This window comes from Protopterus annectens, chromosome 2.part1, assembly GCF_019279795.1.
Source record: "Protopterus annectens isolate FY-2018-M chromosome 2.part1, PAN1.0, whole genome shotgun sequence".
Taxonomy (NCBI): Eukaryota; Metazoa; Chordata; order Ceratodontiformes; family Protopteridae; genus Protopterus; species Protopterus annectens.
In genome coordinates, this window is record NC_056729.1 from 91,754,493 (window position 1) to 91,773,040 (window position 18,548).

Here is an 18,548-nt window from a genome sequence, read left to right on the forward strand (position 1 = left end):
GTTTCAAAGCCCCCATGCTGAAGGATAACACTGTCCAAGCTGCAAAATTCTTTACTAATGTATTCTACGGGCACCTACAAGAATGCATGGATCATGCCATCCCAAGCAAAACCAAGACTCACTCCTCCAAGAAAAGGAAACCAGTCTGGTGGACTCCTACCATAAACAAGCTATACAATAGAAGGAGGAAACTAGTACAGAAAAGAGTAAAATCCCAAGAAGGGAAGACATCCCTGATCAGTATCAGCACAAAACTACAATCCCTCATAAAATCATCCAAGGTGAGCTTTGAAAGAAAGATTGCCAAGGACACCAAAGATAACCACAAGGCATTCTTTAGCTATCTCAAGAATCTAAGTGGCAATGCTCAGATCTGCTCAGAGTTAGTGCAGAATGGCACAAAATACACTGAACTGACCGATATTGCCAACATCCTGGCAGACAGGTTCAGCGTAAACTTCACCCCCCTCTCACCCCCAAGAGGGCCCATAACCATACCAGAAGAATGTAGAGTCCCTGAAATCACAGACACTCAGGTTAAAACTGCCTTCTCCAAAGCCAAAAACACAGCATCAATGGGACCGGACAGTGTCCCAGGCTGCATCTTACATGAGCTCAAAGATGAACTAACCCCTCACCTAACCACACTGTTCAAACTCAGCCTCTCCACAGGCTACATACCCATAGAGTGGCACACAACAGCAGTTATTCCACTCCACAAAGGTGGAGCCACAACAGACCCCGGGAACTATCGCCCTATAAGTCTGACTAGCTTGGTCTGCAAGGCTATGAAGTGCATCATTTTGGAACTCATTAACAGAGACATTGGGAGATTCCAAACACTGGACCCTACCCAGTTCGGCTTTATTAAGGACAGATCTTGCCTTCTAAACCTGGTGGACTTCTTTGAGACAGTTACCAAGGCTATAGATGAGAGAAAGGTGGTACACACAGCCTACCTAGACCTCACAAAGGCCTTCGACACCATTCCCCATTCTGGTATTATAGACAAGCTCAAAAGCCTGAACATAAACCCATACGTCACAAGATGGGTTGCCAACTGGCTCAAGGACAGAACCCACATGGTGAGAGTTGCGGGAGCTAGGTCCGACTCTAAATCGGTTACAAGTGGAGTTCTCCAGGGCTCAGTCCTAGGACCCCTCCTGTTCAGCATATACTTCTCAGAGGTACAGGCAAGCACAGGAGGACTATGGCTGACCAAGTTTGCAGACAACTGCAAACTAGGGGCTATAATTGACTCTCCAGTTGACACAGACATCCTCCAAAAGGGTCTCACTGAGACAGATACCTGGTGTCAAAATCATAGCCTCAAGCTAAATGCCAAAAAGTGCATAGTCATCCCCTTTGGAAAAAAAAAGTACCCACAAACTACCACATAGGTGGTAGCTCCCTAAATACAGAAGATGTAATAAGGGATCTGGGGACCCAAGTAGATAGTAATCTCACCTTTGATAATCATATTGTCAAAGTGGTTAGAAAATCCTTCTACATGGCCCACTTAATTACAAAAGGGTTTGCATCCAGATCAAAAGAGGTCATTGTGCCCCTCTACTCATCACTCATCAGACCCATCATAGAGTACAATGCCCCATTTGGGACGTACCTTACAAGACACCTGCAACAGCTGGAAAGACCACAGAAGTACCTCACCAAGAGGATCACTGGCCTCAAAAAGATGCCCTATACAGCTCGACTAAAGAAATTACAGCTGTACTCGGTTGCATACCGCCTATTCAGAGGTGATCTCTGCCTGGCATACAAGCCCATGTCCAACCCAGAATTGATGGACATGCTCCACCTAAAGAAAACCTTATCCCTGCGAGCCACGCACTCTAGGGATCTAAACCTCACCACAACAATAAATGGGATGTGCTGGAGGGATAGATTAGTGTCCCAGATACTTCTCATGCTTTGGAACAAGATCCCAATCTACATTAGGCAGAGCTCCTTGCTAACACTCTTCAAAAGAAATCTTGACGAGTAGATGGGAAACAGAAAGTTTACCTCGAGGATCACTTCAGTGGCTCTGCTGGACAGAGGCACAGGGAACTAATCTAAGAAGGCGGCAGAAGCCAACACATTCTGGCTAGGCTTATAAATGCCTTCGGGCAGATAGCCTAGTGACTACCTATGAACCTATGAATATTGCCATAAGTATTTCAGTGCTCTAGAATGCTACTGCATCTCCTTAAAGTTGTGTACGAACAGCCAGGTTTTGCCACCATTAAATCTCTTTATAAAAAACTAAAAAATCACCACAGAGAATCCACAAAGTGCTGTTCAGCTGTGGAATAAAATCAGCATTTGCACCTGCATTACCAAATTGCACTTAATGAAAGGTTTAAGTCACTGAGTTAAATTTGGCCATAAAGGTCACCATTTTGATTCTGAGGTTTAACTAGTTTCACATCTCTATTCTTGATAAGCAGTACTAAACACATAGTTCAGCTTTCTACACACCAAAGCTTTATTTCCCTACTCTGCTACAGACAGGTCCAGATTACTTGCGGAATTTTTATCTGCACAAAAATTCCAAGCCTTCTGCCATTACACTTCTAAAATTTGTCATTTCTCTCCATCATGTAAGTCAAAGCATGTCTCCAAAGTGCCTAACACACATCAAGACAGCTGAATTCCTGCTATGGAACATACTAGTTAAACAGGTTTAGTTCTGAAACCAAACACATTATTAAACACATGAATCTGTCTTCTGGCATTTATTTTACAAGCTTGGCAACTCGGATATGCTAAAGGTGAATGCCAATTATCTGCAATAAAAAGGGTGGGGATATGGAGCATCTACATCTTATAATGAAAAGATTTGACTGAGTGCACAATCAAACTGCATACAAAAAATATATGATTACTTCTGCTTACAAAAATTTCTTATCAAGGCATCAGGTTCCTATTAAATGATCGAACTTGAAAGCATGAAAAGGCAAAATAGCGAAACGGCATATAAGTGAATTCTTTCCCTGGGAAAGAAATCACTTGGCCGCTTCCATTACTTTGCCGGTTTTGTCACTGTAGTGCAATTTCAGAGTTGGTGTATTTAAGTAGGGGGGTGTGGGAACGAAGTCCCCCACTTTATGTGATGTTTTATAATATGTTTTTGTTTATTTTTTGTGGAACAGATCACTGTTTTAAGCGTTCGAGATTGTAAGTTTTCACTTACATGGGTTCGATAAACCATCATTCGCTTTTTTAAGCATTCAGTGATTTAACATAGACCCAAGTCATCATCCCTTCCGACATATAAAGCAGTACTTTCAAAAACTCACTCAATGTTGCCCAGTAGTGAGCACTGGCAAACTTTCACTGAATGTTTTTATCACTTTATTAACAGCATTTGTAGCATTGTTACCTCACAGCAAGAGGTTCTCCCGTTTGATTCTCGGCTTGGCTTGGGAGTGCCTTCTGTGTGGAGTCTGCATGTCCTCCCCGCGGTTGGGTAGCATTCGAAAGACATGCATGCGTTTTATAGCAGGGAAATTAAAGAGATAGAAATTAGCCCATAATGGCCAATAAACTACTATTTTCTTGGCTGAAACCACTCCTCCAGGGACAGATAGGCTGTTCAAAGCGAAAAGAGAAACTTCCTTCTATCCAAGTAAAGTATGGGCAACACAGAAACTTGTAACACAGCCCTGAATTCAGCACTAACCTGAACACTGGACCATACTAGCTTAGAAAGGCAGGAAAACAAGTATATTTTTTGTTTTTTTTTTTTTTTTTTTTTTCAGAAAATAAAGCAGATACAATCAAAAAAACACTTTAAATGCACAGAAATGGTTATCACACTTGAGTGTGCAGCCTACAACAGTTAAACAGGTAATTTAAACATAAAAACGACTTTGTTAAAGTGCAGGTAGTAAAATAAGTACAACATGTAGCAGAAACAAGCTTTTTAAATCACAGAAATTCTAGAAAATTTGCGTTTTAGGTGGAATTAGCTAAAGGCAGCAAGAAAATGCAGAAAAATGATAATTAATCACTCCAAAGTCTCTCTCTTGTCTCTCTGCTGCTGTAGAACTCTGCAGGGAACCAGGCAGGAGCTTGCTGAGCTGTATTCTAGTGCAAAAACCACACAAATGCAGGTTTTATAGCAGGGAAATGAAAGAGATAGAATTTAGCCCAAAATGGCCAATAAACTACTAGTTTCTGGGCTGAAACCACTCCTCCAGGGACAGATAGGCTGCTCAAAGCTCCCTCTCTCACAGTGAACAGAGAAACTTCCTTATATCCAAGTAAGGTATGGGCAAACACAGAAACTTGTAACACAGCCCTGTATTCAGCACTAACCTGAAAACTGGACTATACTAGCTTAGAAAGGCTGGAAAACAAGTCTTTTTTGGGGGGTTTTTTTGTTTTTTTTTTCAGAAAATAAAGCAGTAATAGAAATGAGAGTTTTATGTCCATATTCTTATACTTTACAAAAAAATGTCTTAGTTTACACAGTCTTGGGACATGCGCTTGTAATGTACTCAGGAGACTCACATATTGTAATAAGATGTAGCATATGTAACAGTTAATCAAAAATACTAAGATGTATTTTCTGTGATCAAAACAAAAAACAGTACATGATTGCATACAGTAGATTGCTGTTTCCTTGGATTAATGTTGGGCTGGAAGATGGCTGTGGGACCTAATGCATGTCCTGACTTTCTTTCACACAGAGATAGAATCCTAGGAATGAGGAAAGGAAGGAAGGAAAGAAAGGAACGGAAGGGATTAGTGCACTGCAGCAGGTGGAGTCTGATCTAATAGTAGCTGAATAGTTGGCTTCCCACCCCATTTAAAACAACAGTGTGTAATATGAACAGCCCTCACCAAGATGGAGGCTGGGCCTGCTGCCTGACATATGTCTAGATTACCAAATAAGCAAACTATTATTATTTTATTTATTTTTTTAAATTTTGTTAACCAGATAAATTCATTATGTACTAGTGATTCTTTTCATGTACTTTGAAAAGGAAAAGAAGGTAGTTAAGTGTTGTCTTTGGTAGACAACACTTCATTTCTACTGACATAATAATGTAGAGTAGATAATGCCTACCAGCATCCATTCTACCAAGATGACTTACTGCCTTTCATACTGGTCTTAATGAAGGTCTTGATCTACCTTTGTCACTGTTACAGAGTTTTTTATGACTGTTATACAGTGCATTTGCCACCATTTTATAGTACATCTGTCACTCTTGTATACAATGTCTGTAACTGTTGTACTGGACATTAGTCACTAGTATTTTTGTCACTGTTAAACAGTACATTTTATACAGTACATTTTCCACTTCTATTTAATACTTTAGTCACTGTAGTATAGAACTTCTAAAACTTTTATACAGGACATTTGTGACTGATATTTAGCACTTCTGTAACTGTTGTAACAACAAAGGATGGTACAGTTGTCGCTGTTAAATAGTACTTCTGTAACTTTCATACTTTCATTCAGAACTTTTGTTACTGTTATATAGTATTTTTTATAGTTTTTTTAACATCCATTATCTATCAGATCTAGTAAACCCTGATCAGGTTCTCTGCCCCCCCCCCCCCCCCACTTTTCTGGTAACTCCCTGAAGGCTCAACCACATCCATTTCTGAAATATTTTTATTGGTTAGAGAGTAGACACTTAGACAGTTAGACTTGTAGCTAGCTCTTCTGGTGACCTGGGGCATTCTTAGATCTGCTACAAATATAACAAGTGGCTTGGTACAGCTAACTACAGCACATGGGGCTCTAGGTGTTTCAGCCCTCACTGAAAATACAGTATCAATGAATGATGGCATTGCACTAGACTACAAAAGGAGCATGGAAATGCTTCAGCAAGTGTATTATCAATATTTAGGAAATGGTTACTGGTAACAAAGATCATGCCCCCTTACATCTTGCATCCGTGGCGGCTGCCCCTTTTGTCCCACCCTAGCTGCACCTCTGCAGAGGAGAATGTTGCTTTTAACTTTTTTTAAGAAACTACCTATTTAATTCATCTGTCCCCTTTGATGAGAAAACTCTTATTTTTATTCAGACCCAATAAAACTGTTTCTTCAATAATCAGTGGGAAAAAATGTTCATAGGTTCATAGGTTGGTACTAGGCTATCAGCCCTAGGGCCTATACAAGCCTAGCCATAACAATTCCCTGACTATTTCTTCCCACACTATTTACTTCCCTGGACCCCTGTCTAGCAGGGCGACTGACGTAATCCCCCGGGTGAATTTCCTTTCTTCCATCCAATCGTCAAGGTTCCTTTTGAAGAGGGCCAAAGAGGCACTCTGCTTGACATGTATGGGCAATCTATTCCAGAGTCTGGGGAGTCTCTGGGTCAGGAACCTATCCCTCCAGCATGTTTTGTTTATTGTGATGACAAGGTTTAGATCCCTGGAGTGTGTGGCTCTGAGGGATTGGGATTTCTTTAAGTGTAGCATGTCCAACAGCTCTGGGTTTGACATGGCCTTGTATGTTAAGCAGAGATCGCCTCTGAGTGGACGATATGCAAAAGAGTATAGCTGGAGTTTTTTAAGGCGTTCAGCGTAGGGCATCTGCTTTAGGCCTGTGATTCTTTTAGTGAGGTATTTCTGTGGCCTTTCCAGTTGTTGCAGATGACTTGAGAGGTACATACCAAATGGGGCGCTGTATTCTATAATGGGTCTAATGAGGGATGAGTACAGTGGGACAATGACCTCCTTTTTTCTGGATGAAAAGCCCTTAGTGATGAGGTGTGCCACATAGAAGGATTTCCTGACTGTTGTGGTGATGTGGTTATCGAAGGTGAGACCACTGTCCACCTGTATCCCTAAATCTCTTATCACACTTTCGGTGTTTAGTGTACTGCCACCTATCAACATATTGTCCCTAACACATAAAATATCCAATGTGTTTTTAGTCTGATGGGATACTTACTGTCTTCCTATAATCAGTGCTCAATGTGCCAGCAAAAATAATATTGTCTGTGGTGCTTGAAGACCAAGTAGTTTCCCAAGAAGCATTCATTACAACTTGGACGCCTATAGAATCTGACAACATCCGAAGATGATCGGTCAATGACAGTAGTACCAAACATCTGAAGATGATTGGTCAAAGACAGTACTACCAAACATCTGAAGATGATCGGTCAATGTCAGTAGTACCAAACATCCGAAAATGATCGGTCAATGACAATAGTAAACATCCGAAGATGATCGGTCAATGACAACAGTACCAAACATCCGAAGATGATCGGTCAATGACAGTAGTACCAAACATCCGAAGATGATCGGTCAATGACAGTAGTACCAAACATCCGAAGCTGATCAGTCAATGACAGTAGTACCAAATATCTGAAGATGATCGGTCAATGACAGTAGTACCAAACATCCGAAGATGATCGGTCAATGACAGTAGTACCAAACATCCGAAGATGACCGGTCAATGACAGTAGTACCAAATATCTGAAGATGATCGGTCAATGACAGTAGTACCAGGTATTTTCTCTTCTGTCTGACTATCTTTCCTTAGGGTGAAATAGAGCCTGCCTTCCATCTATATCCATACCTCCCCATCAGACTGACTGTTTCTATAGTTATGGTAGACATAATGTCCTGCTGAATGCAGTGGAGACTTCTTTTGGTTATACCAACTTTGTACGATCACAGTTGCATCATGTTTACCAACCTGATCCCTACAATGAAGCTCTATAATTTTCCAGTTTAGGCTCCTTTTTATTACATAGGAGAGCTTCACTATTCTTGGTTTCTTCATAGTAGCTCCATGTGTATTAGGGGATATTCTAAATAAAAGTTACTATTTTGATGATATGCTTTCATAATATCCCCTTATCCTTGTGCCCAAGATGGAAATGAGGTTTTACCTTATGCACTTCCTTCAAGTAAATACGTTCCATTTTCTTTTTCATAAAGATATGCTTTAACTCAATGTTCAGATAGAATCCCTGAGTGAATGCTAGTCTTGACAGACAAAAGAAGGGGTTATAGCAGTGACAATAAGATTTATTCCTTTTTCTTCATACCATGTGTTTAGTTCCCTTCCCTTTTTCAAAAAATAAAAAACTTTGCTTGGTATTTTACCTAGATCACTTACTGCAATAACCATCACCACTAACATATGCCTTACTGTAATGGAATAACAACTTTTCTAGTGCCTGCTATTTTACAGTGACTCAGACAGGAAACCGGACTTAGTTTTAATTAATTCTTGGGATCCATATTCCTTAGATGTCTAATTATGGCATACCTGGTTACCGACACCTGTTCATAAGTAAAGTTTTCTGGTGTCAGTTGGGCTCTTGTGTTGAGAAGTTTGTTTCTCTTTTTATCACCATATATCAAAAGCATAAAACCACCAAGACATTGAATGCAGTTTGTAAAAACATTTATTGTCTGAACAGATAGCATTAGATCTAAACTATGTTAATAACAAGCTTAGACAAAACTAATACAACACAACTGCAGAATTAAATATATTCTGGAACATTCCTACCAATCAGTGTTTCACATTTTAGACTGACAGTAGGAATATGCAATTATTACTGATAGACTGTCGGTCAGCATATTTCTCACATACTCTGTACTTTCTCATGACTTTATTTGTATAGTTACATAAACAAAGCTTTATTCCATGTAAGACCTGTAGCAATACAAGACCAAACTACAGAAACATACTATTTATGTTTCTAACTGAGTAAAAGAGACCACCAGCCAAAATGAGACTAAAACCGAAGAAAAGGCTGATCTACACAGCACCACAACAGAGACTGAGAACTGAATACAAAACTTTAATGTGTTAAACAAAGGTTATAAAGAATGAGTTGAATGCTTTTGTCCCTACGGACTTTTTCAGAACAGATTACCACAGAAAAAACATCTGTTTTATACATATTGGTTAATCCATCATCCAATCATCATCTATGAATTAAATGATTAATTTACATAATGTTTAAAAAATTGTTTAGTTAAAAAATTTTTATAAAATATGTGAATATATTCAAAAGACTTTTTGACTTATAAATGTTTAGAAATATATAAATACACATTATAAAAATATACTGAAACATCCCAAAAACATTTAGTTTGAACTTTATCACACACTATAACTTAGCAGCATGCAACTGTAGTACACTGTTGAGGGATACATTATTATTTAAACCCGGATGCTCTGAACTCAGTTCAGAAAGAGAATTCATGAACATTACAATATTAAAATAAAAAAAAAAGATTCTAATGCCCTTTTTAAACACAAGACAGCCTGTGTCAATAACAGGATATTTTATTTTATAGCAATAGAACAAGTATTACGGAATCCCAGGGGTGACCCTTGAGAAACACTCTCGAATACCATGAATTACTGTGGTGACTAATGTTGAATGCTAGTGAGCATTATCAGAGTAACTCAGCATCAAACTCACATGCCAGCACCTTCCAAATGTAACTCACAATTTTTAAAAAAGTAAAAAATATAAAACAGTACTCACTCAGAAGTCAATTTATGCAAACAGCTACTGCACACTTCAAACTTGAATCTGAAAAACACAAAGCAGAGAAATCTGGTGATATTGTCAAAGTCTAATGTCTTTATATCATTTTTGTTCTGATTTATGTAGTGCAGTCTGTTACTTATTTAATTTCTGTAATTCTCTCATTTGCCACTGCCACAAATTAATATTATCAGTGGACTTATCCAGGAAATAGTACATAAAAAGTTAACAAAAAATCACGCAATCTCCAGGTGGGAGTTCCTAAAGTTGTTGACCATGTAATAAATCATATCAGTATACAATATCATTCTCTGGGCACAGAAATCTAATGTAATTATCAACACATCATGAAAACATTATAAAAGGCATGCAATACAAAACAGAAGCTAGTAAACCCTGTTAATTAGTAAAGAATAATTATGTACATGCTATAAGCTTTTTAGAACTTAAAATATTTTTGTCATGGCAACATCAATAACAACAAAAGTAAACAAGTGCAACAACATGGTTGTTGATTTTACACTGTCTCATAGTCATGTACATGTTAAATATATGCTATTGCAATAAAATAAAGAAAATTCACATCTAGGATACTGGGAAAGACAGCAGGTATCTGCACACATTACTGAGAAGATGCACGTTTGCAGCACACAAAGTACTACCAAGGGCCAATAAATGGATTTCTCTCTGCCTGTCTCCATTTCTCTCTCTCTCTCTCTCTCTCTCTCTCTCTCTCACACACACGCAAACATCCAAGCACGCACACGCAGATACGCTTGCACACACTCAGACATGAGCGTGCACATCCACACAGACAGACAGACACACACACACACACACACACACACACACACACATATGCACACACACTCTTGAAAGGCAAAATAAGCTATTTTATTTATTTATTTTATTTATTGCATTTGTTTACCTGGAAAGTTCACTGGGCCTGAAATGAACCCATTTTCGGTAGAGGCCCGGGGAGAAAAGCTCAACATTTAATTACAAACAAGGAAATTTTACACAACGATACAGAGTATATAAAACAGTAGTAGTAGTACATTAAAATAAAATAATAACCACATTGAATAATTTGATGATAACATGGAATACATTTGATAACAACAGTGAAATATTGTTTTACAATCATGGTTTGAATGAAGGAATAGAAAAAGTGTAAATATATAAGTATTTTATTAGCAGTGCAAAGAAATTAACTTAAAGAGTAAAATGAAGGAGGCAGAAGGCCTAAGGTAGGGATAACACAGGCTTAAGTGACAGCAGAGGGAGTTAGTGTGGTAGAGAGAAGGGGAAGATAGACTAGCGATTGAGTGGAGAAGAGTAAAGATTCTGAGAGAGGGTCAGTTTTTGGGGCTGACTGTTGGGGTGCAGGTGCATATCCAGTGTGAGGAGAGATGAAATCTGAGGGATTTTTTAAAGGAAGTAGGATTACTGATAGTCCTGAGTGCAGGAGGAAGATTATTCCATAGCTTGGAGACAGTAAAAGCATACAGCATTTGGCCGGCTGAGAGCTTAGGTTTATGAATGTTCACTAGCATTTTGTTTTCTGACCTAAGTTGTCGATTAGGATTGTACATGGTCAGAATGGAAGAGAGGGATGGGCAGGCTGCTGGGCAGTAGATGAGTTTATGGGCAGTAGTTAGTTGTAGATATGTGAGGTGGTGGGGGAATTCAAGCCAATTTAGTTGATGCAGAGTGGAACAGTGGTGAATGGAGAATTCAGCATTTGTAACAAATTTGGCAACTTTGTTGTAGCATGAGTCAAGTTTAGTTTTTGGGGAAGACTGAATATTGGTGAGGATGGGGCACCATATAAGAAAGCTGGAAGCAGGAATGATAAGGGAAGAGCCTTTTTAGCAGAGGAGCTGATAAAGTAGTTTTGCCTATAAAGGACTCTTAGCTTTTGATGTTATTTTTTTTTTATGTTACTATAGATATGCAGGTCAAAGGTTAATTTATCATCAAGGATAACACCAACCAATTTGTTACTAGGGACAACTTCAATAATAGTATTATTTTGAGAATGAACAAAGAATTCAGACTTGTCAATTGAGTTGGATTTTTTTGGAGTAAATATTAAGGGTTTAGTTTTGTTGGGGTTGGGGGCAAGATGGTTCTGTGAAATCCAGGTTTCAGTTGAGGTGAATGCTTCTTGGCTTAGTTGCTGTAGTACAGAGGCAGATTTAGAAGAGCAGATAATAGTAGAATCATCTGCGTATTGGATAACAGTATTGTGGGAAAGAGGAGTGTGGAAGTCATTGATGAATATACTGAATAGAAGGGGACCCAGTATAGATCCCTGGGGTACCCCTGTATTAGTACTGATGAAAGGGGAGGAGAAATGCTGCCAAATAGTAGATTGTTACCTGTTGGTGAGATAGTTAGAAAACCAGTGAATGGTGGGGGGAGAGATGCCAGGCTTGGAGAGTTTAGCAAGCAGAAGGGAGTGGGAAACTGTGCCAAATGCTTTTGATAAATCAAGAAAGAGTGCAGAGACTAAGTAGCCATCATCGTGAGCTCTGTTTACTGTGTCCAGGAAGGAAATGAGAGCAGTATTAGTGCTATGTCCTGGCCTAAAGCCATGTTGAGTGGAGGAAAGGGGTTGCTGTTTAACCAGATGACTAAGGAGCTGAGTGTGAATGCACTTCTCTAGTATTTTTGAGATGGGGAAAGAATGGTGATAGGTCAGAAGTCTGAGATGTCTGAGTTGTTGGCACCTTTGTGAAGTGGGAGAACATATGCTTTTTTCTAGAAGTCAGGTATGTATGATTCCTGCATGGACCTATTGATGAGAATACTGATGTGGTAAGCTATGGAGAAGGCTGATAGTTGTAAGAATTCTGCAGGTAAGTTATCTGGGGTGTTAGTACATGGTTTTGGTTTATAAAGAAGTTTTTGTATGGTTGAAGTAGGAATGGGAGAGAGTGAGAAAGTGGATATTGGAGTAGATGGGGTATGTACTATTGAAGGTTGTAGTGGGTCTGTGTTGATTGGTGAGAAGTTTGTAGTGAGTTAGCAGTGGTGTCAATAAAATATGAATTAAAGAGTGAGGCTAAGTCAGAACGTGTTTTTTTCTGGGTTTGGGCATGGATTATAGTTAGCTCCAGGATGGAGTAGGGAGCTGACTGCATCCAAAATTTTGTGGGGGTTTGTTTATGTTGATTTTGGAGGGTTTGATAGTATTCCTTTTTGTTTTTGAGAACTAATAGTTTAGCCTGATTACGAAGTTGTTTATATTGCATGAAGTTGGAAGGAGTTTTATTTTTCAGGCAGACTTTCCAGGCTTTGTCCCTAGAGGACATGATTAGCTTTGTGAACTTGGCAAGCCAGGTAGCATGTTTTGTCTTGACTCTTTTTAACCGTAAAGGGGCAAGACTATTTAGGGTCTTAAGAAATATGGAATTGAAGAATTCCACAGCTTCATTAAGTGGGAGACATTTTAGTTGACACCAAGTTAGTACTTTGCAAAATGTCATTAAAGGTATTTGTGGAGAAGTGGGATAAATCTCAGGTGTGTCTATATTGATGTATGTTTGGTACAGTGGTGGGCTTATGTGTTATGAATGCTAGACAGTGGTCATGTATACTATTTGGGAGTGTACCAGAGGAGGAGATTTTATTTGGGTCAGAAACCATGATCCAATCCAGGACTGAACCTTTGCTATTCTTATTGTCAGGTCTGGTAATTTCAGAAATTAGCTGAGTATAGATGTGAAGGTTGATGTCTGAAGAGGGGTTGTTATTGGAGATATCTAACCAGTTAATGTTAACATCACCTAGGATGACTGTTTCATTTTTTTATATTGTTGGTTGTACAGAAAGAATGTCTTCAAGAATAGGAATATTGTTGCCTGGGGGAATGTATATGACTATGATACAAAGGCTTTTACAGTCATTCAGTTTTAGGAAGATAATAAGTAACTCTGCAGTGGAAAAAAAGGGGAATAGGCTTTGAATATGGAATCACTGTAAAGCTGCTCAGATATAATAAGGTGATGCCTCTGCCTTTTTTTATGAAGTCTATCTGTTCTAAGGCACGAATAGTTTGGGGGTAGAAATTCAAAATCCTTTATATATGGTTTTAGCCAGGTCTCACTTATGGCTATAAATGCTTGCAGATGAGGGATTTTATTTCTTATGCTTTGAATATTGATGGTGGTGAAATTTAGGGATTTTGTGGGGTTAGGGGTATTAAGAGAGGAAGGAGAAGGGCCAGGATTAGGGCGTATGTCATCACACTGGACTAGGTTAAGTTGAGCAGGAGAAGTAGTTGGATGGAGCTTCTTTTCTGTGGTTCTAAGATAATTATGGGCAAAGTTTCAAGGAAAATTATGTTGTGGAGAGAGGATTGTCGATTTCTTCTGTATAATTAAATGAGTGACATACAGACTAGAGCAGATGGTGGAGTAGGTAGAGAGGGTGACATTGTGAGTAGATGTAGATGTGGGTTTGGGAGGTACATAGGTTGGGTGAAGTGATGAGAGTCTTAGAAGGAGATAGAGGGGTAAACAGTAAAAATAAGGAGAAAATATTCAATATGAGAGGCATTACTGAGAGGTGTTGAGTATAATAAAGGATGGGTGAGTTTATTAGAGTAATTGTGAGGATTGATTGACAGAGGAGGAGGAGAGGTGGGTTTACAGTGGACTATGAGTAGCAGTATTAAGTTAATGCAGGTGAGGTAGGGGTAAAGGGTTATGATTTAAAGTCAGGTATGGATGGTGGGGATAGACCTAAGGAAAAAGTGTGGAAGTAGGAAATAGGGTAAATAGCTTTTGTTGACGTGAAGGGTGGAGGAGGTGGAGTATATGGGAGAGATGGAAAGAGGGTTGTGCTGATAGGTGGTAGGCCAATTGGGAGGAGTGTAGAGGAGGAGGAGTTTGATTCGGGGATGGATGGGTAGGTGGGGCAGGGTCAGGTATAAATGTAATTGATGTGGGGTGGGTGGGAATGGGGGTAGGGTAGGGGAGTGGAGTGAGCCCGAGTGCAGTAAGGGTGACCAGAGTGGGGCTAGCCCAACTGAAAGAGGCAAGAGAGCCAAAAAATAAAATGAACAGCACTTGGATTGATATTATTAGGTAAGTTTAAGCCAGTTTGAGCAGAAAAATCAAGTTTAATGGTGGGCAATAAATTGTTTAGTGAAGGGATGTTTCCCAGTAATGCAACATACCTAACTGGGGTAAGGCAGCTATGTAAATTTGAAAAAATAAATTTTGTATATATAGTTTTGTATTTCTTTTAGTTTGTTTCCTTTGGTTTAGGCACACTATGAGTTATTATGATTTGTAGTGTGTTGCCTTGTAGTGGCAGAAAAGGGGAACAATTTCAACTAATCTTAAATTCCTAAAACATGAGTGGGGAAAAAAATTAATGGGAATAGGGCAATGTCCATGCGAGTGTGCAAGCCACAAACAATACAGAAATACAATAAAGAGTAACTGAGAACTGTAGGCTAACATCTACACTTTGATTGAGCTTGGGAAAGTCGTCCTTGTTGACTGGAGGGAGGGTTTCATGGGAATCCAAAGAAATGCAATCCAGAAAAGTTGGGAAACAGCAGTGAGAAAGGAAGGGCAGCCCGTTTTAATATGGGTGTATGCCCAAGCTGTAAAAAAAAGAAAGAGAACATAAAAACTACTGGTCAGAGTAATATAGAAAAATGGGTTTACAAAAAAGAGCTGGGACTAAGCAAGATACGTGTAGAAGAGAGAAGTAGGTTAAAAAAAAGTAGTGGTTCAAGGAGGAGAACCAAGGAGGGGTATGCTAATAAGAAAACAGCCAGAGACAAACAGTAGAAAAGGAAGAGCAGGTTGAGCTAGCAGACAAGGTCAAATGGCATTAGATAACCATACATATACAACAAAATACTAGCAAAAACAGTACAGCAATAGGACAGTATGTTTCATGTGCATAGATTCATAGACTCATAGATTAGTACTAGGCTAACTGTCCTCCGGGGCCATTTTAAGCCTAGCCAATTACCCTATGTGAGAATCAAACCCTGCAACTTGTGTTTCTAAGGTAAGCACCTTAACCATTACACCAACCTCCCCCCACCTTCCCGTACTGATGGGAAAAGTAGCTCCTGAGGGGGATAACTATATTCTAAAGCAGAAAAGCAGGCAGTACACTGTACCTAATTAATACAAGCAATTATGTAATCACCTAAGCATAACATAAGCTATAGCAGCAGCTGGAAGTACAAGCTAGGCATAGTTAATGCAAAAAAGATGAATACACTTCAGAAAACCTTCTAAAGGCAGTGAATATAGCAACACATAATGCATTTGCTCTTAAGATTGTTGCATTGTGTAGAAACAGTAGGTACTTAACCCTTCATAACATATACTGCCATATTCATAAAGTAAGCCAAAAAATAGGCAAAATAACTTTACTGGCAAGCACACAATGTGGGGGACTGAGGAGACACCCTGGATGCAGAAATGGCATTTTAGAAACTATCATCTCTATTTATATCACTCTGAAGGACTCTGTACAACAAAGTAAAACATTTATCATACAACTCCAACTTTATCAAATAACAGTACATACATTCCATTAGAATATTTAAATTGATTTCAGGCAGATAGACATTTCATTCTCTGATCCCCTTAGAGTTTCCTCAGTGTGAATTGTAGCTTGCTACAGATCACCCACCATGTCCCAGGACCCCCATTCCCCGTTCCTGGAAACACTGGGAAACATAAAGGTCCTACCAAACACCCTAATATTAGATGATTTCAATTATCCAAACATTAACTGGGAGAACTACTCAAGTACTAACTCCCTTTCCCACCATTTCCTAGAATTTATAAACTCAAATGCCCTGGTTCAACTGGTCAACACTCCCACAAGAGGTGACAACATATTGGACCTGGTCATCACCATCATGGGCGACCAGTGTTCCACACCAGAGGTCAACCCCTCGCTGGTTAGATCTGACCATAAATAAATCACTTTGGTTATCCACATTCCGCCCCAACCCCCGGACAAGAAAACCACCGTGAAAAACTTTTCAAAAGCAAACTTCATGTTACTTAAGACCGAGGTGGAAAGTTTCAAAGCCCCCATGCTGAAGGATAACACTGTCCAAGCTGCAAAATTCTTTACTAATGCATTCTATGGGCACCTACAAGAATGCATGGATCATGCCATCCCAAGCAAAACCAAGACTCACTCCTCCAAGAAAAGGAAACCAGTCTGGTGGACTCTTGCCATAAACAAGCTATACAATAGAAGGAGGAAACTAGTACAGAAAAGAGTAAAATCCCAAGAAGGGAAGACTTACCTGATCAGTATCAGCACAAAACTACAATCCCTCATAAAATCATCCAAGGTGAGCTTTGAAAGAAAGATTGCCAAGGACACCAAAGATAACCACAAGGCATTCTTTAGCTATCTCAAGAATCTAAGTGGCAATGCTCAGATCTGCTCAGAGTTAGTGCAGAATGGCACAAAATACACTGAACTGACCGATATCGCCAACATCCTGGCAGACAGGTTCAGCATAAACTTCACCCCCCTCTCACCCCCAAGAGGGCCCATAACCATACCAGAAGAATGTAGAGTCCCTGAAATCACAGACACTCAGGTTAAAACAGCCTTCTCCAAAGCCAAAAACACAACATCAATGGGACTGGACAGTGTCCCAGGCTGCATCCTACATGAGCTCAAAGATGAACTAACCCCTCACCTAACCACACTGTTCAAACTCAGCCTCTCCACAGGCTACATACCCATAGAGTGGCGCACAACAGCAGTTATTCCACTCCACAAAGGTGGAGCCACAACAGACCCCGGGAACTATTGCCCTATAAGCCTGACTAGCTTGGTCTGCAAGGCTATGGAGTGCATCATTATGGAATTCATTAACAGAGACATTGGGAGCTTCCAAACACTGGACCCTACCCAGTTCGGCTTTGTTAAGGACAGATCTTGCCTTCTAAACCTGGTGGACTTCTTTGAGACAGTTACCAAGGCTATAGATGAGGGAAAGGTGGTACACACAGCCTACCTAGACCTCACAAAGGCCTTCAACACCATTCCTCATTCTGGTATTATAGACAAGCTCAAAAGCCTGAACATAAACCCATACGTCACAAGATAGGTTGCCAACTGGATCATGGACAGAACCCACATGGTGAGAGTTGCAGGAGCTAGGTCCGACTCTAAATTGGTTACAAGTGGAGTTCCCCAGGGCTCAGTCTTAGGACTCCTCCTGTTCAGCATATACTTCTCAGAGGTACAGGCAAGCACAGGAGGACTATGGCTGACCAAGTTCGCAGACGACTGCAAACTAGGGGCTATAATTGACTCTCCAGTTAACACAGACATCCTCCAAAAGGGTCTCACTGAGACGGATACCTGGTGTCAAAATCATAGCCTCAAGCTAAATGCCAAAAAGTGCATAGTTATCCCCTTTGGAAAAAACAAATTGCCCACAAACTACCACATAGGTGGTAGCTCCCTAAATACAAAAGATGTAATAAGGGATCTGGGGACCCAAGTAGATAGTAATCTCACCTTTGATAATCATATTGTCAAAGTTGTTAGAAAATCCTTCTACATGGCCCACTTAATCACAAAAGGGTTTGCATCCAGATCAAAAGAGGTCATTGTGCCCCTCTACTCATCACTCATCAGACCCATCATAGAGTACAACGCCCCATTTGGGATGTACCTTACAAGACACATGCAACAGCTGAAAAGACCACAGAAGTACCTCACCAAGAGGATCACTGGCCTCAAAAAGATGCCCTATGCAGCTCGACTGAAGAAATTACAGCTGTACTCGGTTGCATACCGCCGACTCAGAGGTGATCTCTGCCTGGCATACAAGGCCATGTCCAACCCAGAATTAATGGACATGCTCCACCTAAAGAAAACCTTATCCCTGCGAGCCACATGCTCTAGGGATCTAAACCTCACCACAACAATAAATAGGACATGCTGGAGGGATAGATTAGTGTCCCAGATACTTCTCATGCTTTGGAACAAGATCCCAATCTACATTAGGCAGAGCTCCTCGCTAACACTCTTC